This window comes from Choloepus didactylus, chromosome X (genome assembly GCF_015220235.1).
Source record: "Choloepus didactylus isolate mChoDid1 chromosome X, mChoDid1.pri, whole genome shotgun sequence".
NCBI lineage: Eukaryota > Metazoa > Chordata > Mammalia > Pilosa > Megalonychidae > Choloepus > Choloepus didactylus.
In genome coordinates, this window is record NC_051334.1 from 174,036,591 (window position 1) to 174,042,117 (window position 5,527).

Consider the following 5,527-nt stretch of genomic DNA (forward strand, 5'->3'; position numbering starts at 1 on the left):
CTTTCTCAATTTAAAATGTTGTTTGTTTGTGCTTCTCATTTTTTAACTTCAATTTGAGGCATAACTTTTTTATTAACCTAAATTATCTATATACATGGTTCTTTATTTTTGCATGTGAGAACAGAGGTGGGGATGGTTGGGGGATGGAGGTGGGAGGAATGGAATCAGTCCATGTAAGTGGTCCACAGATCCATATGCAGACTGAATCAACAATATATCTCATAATTATATGTGAAGCATAACTGAATTCACTGTAGCTTTTTGTTACTTATTTTTTCAATTAACTACTATCCTGTGTGGGGTGGAGAGGTGGAAGTGGGTTGTCCAAGAAATATTTTGAAATTTGAAATGTATTCTTGAATACAAAAAGTTCGAGAGAGCGGCAGGCAGCAGGCAACTGAAGAGGCATTGAAGACATCTTCAATGTGAAACAAAGGTGTCTACCAAACTATGAATGATACAAGAACTTTGCTCAAAATGAAAGAGTACCCTGATAATGAGGTACAGAAAATCCGAATACTAACTCTGGAAGACTGGCAAGAAAAGTGGGTGAGCCGCAACATTGCATTTCATTAAGAACAAGGACATCAGCTATTAAAGAAGCATTTGGATATTTTTCTTAATGTCAAGAGTGGACTCAGGATATTTTTTCCTCTTTGTGGAAAATCAGTTGAGATGAGATGGTTTGCGGACCTGGGACACAGTACAGTTGGTGTGGAGATCAGTGAACCTGGGATTCGAGAATTTTTTACAGAGCAGAATCTTTCTTACTCAGAAGAATCAATTGCTGAAATTCCTGGAGCCAAAGTATTTAAGAGTTCTTTAGGGAACATTTCATTGTACTGTTGCAGCATTTTTGATCTTTCCAGAGTAAATATTGGCAAATTTGACAGGATTGGGGTAGAGGAGCCTTAGTTGCTGTTAATCCAAGTGATCGAGAACGCTATGTTGATATGATGCTGTCCCTAACAAGAAAAGGGGGTTCCACTACCTCGCATCTGTTGTTTTTTATGATCCAACTAACCATGCAGGCCCACCATTTTATATTCCAGACACTGAAATTAACAGGTTGTTTGACACAAAATGCGATATTAATTGCCTTGAGAAAGTTGATGCTTTTGAAGAACGACATAAAAGTTGGAGAATTGACTACATATTTGAAAAGTTATATCTATTTACAGACAAAATCTAGCACATCAACATGTTTTTGGGCAATTGGAAAATTATCCTGAGGCATGAAAATATAATGAATGACTCAAAAAAATCATTCCCAATCACATCACAGATCTTTGTTCAAAAATGCCTATAACTTTTTAGAGAAAAGCACATTCTAAAATGTTAAAGTGACTACCTTTGGAGAGGAGAGTGTAATTAGGGGTTAAAGCAGGCTGCCTGTTTCACTTACAGATTGTAAAAAAATTTTACCATCAGCATGTATTACTTGTATAATTAATATATAAAAGGGAAATGCAATGTATAACAAAGAAATATGAGATGTATAAAAATTGACATTGAGTGTAATACTTTAATAAGTTGCAAGGTAAAAAGAAAGTAATCTAAGAAGTTATATAAAATAATAACTTTTACTATAAACACTCCTTATGTACCCCTTTTCACATTTTGTCTCCTTATATAATAATTTTATATGCAAGAGAAACAAATTTAAAAGTTTAGTTAAGTGAACTAACTTATATGGAACCAAGTAATTTTCCTAAATTGTGAAAATTTTACAAATTTTTAAATTAAGTTTTTTCCTGAGTTTGGAAGTTTTTTGTTTCCTCTAGGTTGATGCTGTTTAAATGATAGACTTACATGACATACAGTGAATCCAGATTCATGATTTTTCACTATGAAAGTTTAGATTAGACTCTGTTTTTCATTAACACTCATTTTACTGAATCAAACATTCCCCTCTACCTGTACTACCTAATATCTAAAAGGTTTAGATTGTTTAGCTCATGTTAACAAAATGATGTATTTTATTAAAAATAAGTTATTTGTAAAAAAAAGTTCAAGAACCATTAATTTAGATTAAACATTTTTTAAGATTTAAAAATTATCAATATGCATATTTTAAAAACATATATAATCCTCACATATTTATTTTGAAGTAGGTATTTTGAAGTAGGTATTATTATCCAAATATGTTTGCTAATGCTTCACTGAAAGATGGACAGTGGTGTCCGGAAAACCTCTGTTAGCTGGGAAGGTACGTGGCTGGTGTCTGCTCCAAGTTCTGGTTTCAAAATGGCTTTCTCCCAGGATGTTCCTCTCTAGGCTGCAGTTCCTCAAAAAATGTCACTCTTAGTTGCTCTTGGGGCGTTTTTCCTCTCTTAGCTTCTCCGGAGCGAAAGTCTGCTTTAAACGGCCGTCTTCAAACTGTCTCTTATCTGCAGCTCCTCTCTCAGTTCCTGTGCATTCTTCAAAGTGTCCCTCTTCACTGTAGCAAGCTTGCTCCTTCTGCCTGAGATTATATAGTGCTCCAGTAAACTAATCAAGGCCCATGCTGAATGGGTGGGGCCACACCTCCATGGAAATTATCCAATGAAAGATCTTGCCCACAGTTGAGTGATCACATCTCCACAGAAACATCAAATCAAAAGTCTCCAACCCAATCAACACCAATACATTTCCTGCCCACACAAGACTGCATCAAAAATAATGGCGTTTTGGGGGACATAATACATCCAAACCAGCACACTCTGAGAAGTTAAATATTCTGCAGAAACAGTTGTCAAACCCAGCTTGTACAACTTCCGAGTCCCAGTTAGCTTTCCTCTACATTACACTAACTACCTTTCTTGGTATGGACTGCCAGAGCTCGGAGGAAAGCAGGTCTTATTATTTTAAATCTTCATGCCATGTAGACAGGCCTACTGTCTACCAGGGTTTTGCTCCTTCACTCTATCTCTACATCAAATTCTTTTTCATTTAGCTAGAAGCTCTCCAGTGGTGGAAACATTAAGAAATATGGAAAATTCCATGGACAGCCTTACAGAGCTTGTTTGTTCTCTCCTCAGTACTCCACGATAAGCAAAATAATGATGGGCTCATTGGAAGGAGGGCTCAGATAGAGGCTGTCCACTCTTAGGCTCCAATCTCCAGGTTGCCCCATGTGGTGTGGGTAGCAGACGGAGTTTAAAATCTGAGCTCATAAGCAGAAATTCCAAAAATGGCCCTTTTGCTTTTGTGTACTGCAAAATAAAAGAAAAAACTTTCCAGCAGGGAAAAGCCCCCTCTGCAGTGTTTGGGTGGCATTTATACCCATTAACAGAGAGTGGGAAGTGTGGAGGCCATTGACACAGACATAGCCAAGCTACTCAGACTGTTCAGACTGACTCAATTGAACACACATTGACAGGGCCAGTTATTTGTTCCTTCTTCAAAGTTCTTTCATTTTTCTTATATTTATTTTACAATGAAACCTTTATTGACTCTCTGCTTTGGTGCCAGAATCTGATGTAGGAGCTGAGGATACAGAGGGGAATGAGGACTTTTGCTGTCCCAAGGCAGCTTGCCTTTGAGGGATATAGAGGAGATAGGTAGGCAGGCAAAAAATAATTACAGCGAGGGGACTTAAGTGCTGCAGGATGCAAGGGATAGCTGCCTTGGGACCACAGACACAGACAACCGAGACGGCAGAGTGGGGGGTGGCTTAATAGAAATTCCTCTTGGACTATCAGTCCTAGGGGAGTAGGGGCCTAAAGGGGGAGGAATCAACATTGGTGGCAACTATTCAGCAGTAATATTTATTGAGCATCTACCAGGGTTCAGACCATATTATAACATAACATAAGAAAATAACTACTCTTTATTGAATGCTTTCTATTGCCAGTCAGTATACTGAGGACTTTTTATATATTAACTCACTTAATTCTCATACCAATCTTATGAGATAGGGACCATTATTTTTACCATTCTAAAGATGGGGAAACAGAGGTACAGAGAAGTCAAGAAGCTTGCCCAAGCTAACATAGCTAGCAAGTGGCAGAGCAAGGGTTTGAATTCAAATATTCTGACTCCAAATCTTAGCACAGCTAATTTCATTTCTGCCTGTCACTCTGCAAATCTTTGTCTACCTTCTTAGAGCTTATGCAGTTACAATTGTGCAGAACCTAGATTTATAACCTGCTCCTTTCATTTAATATATCAACAACAATTTATATGAAGTACTTAATACATCTAATTTTTCAAATTTATTAAAGAAGAATACATGTTAGAAAATATATGAAAAAAACAAATATTGAAACAATAGTATTTTAAATATCTATAATCAAAATTTCTAAACAAAACCTCAAATGACATTTTGGTGTATTTCCTTTTAATCTTTTTTCCTTTGCTCATGTCCTTTTTTTTTGGCTTGGTAGACATTATGTTGTTATAGTTTTTTAATTTTTATTTTACTGGAATAGTTGTGAGTTTACAGAAAATCATGCAGGAAGTACAGATGTCTCATATACAACTCCCCCAAACAAAGTTTTCCCTATTATTAACATTTTCTTTAGTGTGTTATATTTGTTACAATTGATGAAACAATATTTTTATTATCATTACATTATATTATTAACTATAGTCCATAGTTTGCATTAGGGTTTTCCTTTTGTGTTGAACAGTTCTATGGCTTTAAAAAATTTTTATATTGGTAACATATATACAACCTAGAATTCCATTTTAATACTTAACTCTGTTCCATTGGTCTGCAGTCTGTCTTTGTGCCAGTAACATGCCGTTTTGATTATTGTAGCTTTGTATAAGTTTTAAAGTCAAGAAGCATGAGTCCTCTCACTTTGTCCTTCTTTTTTGAGATGTTTTTGTCTATTTGGGGCCCAATAACCTTCCATATGAATTTGATGATTGGCTTTTCCATTTCTGCAAAGAAAGCTGTTGGAATTTTGATTGAGATTGTGTTGAATCTGTAAAATGCTCTGGGTAGAATTGATATATTAATAATGTTTAGACTTCCTAACCATGACACACATTGTCTTTCCATTTATTTAGATCTTATTTAATTTCTTTCAGCAGTGTTTTGCAGTTTTCCATGTACAAGTCCTTTCCATCCTTGATTAAATTTATTCCTAGGTATTCGGTTTTTTTTAGTTGCTATTGTAAGGGGAATTTTTTTCTTGGTTTCTTCTTCTGGTTGTTCATTACTAGTGTACAGAAACACCACTGATTTTTGCACTTTGATTTTGTACCCCACTACTTTGCTGAATTCATTTTTTTAGATCTAGAACCTTTGCCATGGATTTTTGGAGATTTTTTAAATATAGGATTATGTCATCTGCAAATAGTGAGTTTTACATCTTCCTTTCAAATTTGGATGCCTTCTATTTCTTTTTCTTGTATAATTGCTGTGGTTGGAACTTCCAGCACAATGTTGATAAGCAGGCATCATTATCTTGTTCCTGATCTGAGAAGCAAAACTTTCATTCTTTCATCATTAAGTGTGATGTTAGCTGTGGGTTTTTCATATATGCCCATTATCATTTTGAGGAGGTTTCCTTCTATTTCTGTTTTTCTGAGTGTT

At 35.6% G+C, this 5,527-nt stretch overlaps 1 pseudogene; it reads left to right on the forward strand.

Moving 5' to 3' along the window:
* Nucleotides 1–450: 450 nt before the first annotated feature.
* Nucleotides 451–1,192, forward strand: LOC119522480 (annotated as a pseudogene).
* The last annotated feature ends 4,335 nt before the right edge of the window (nt 1,193–5,527 follow it).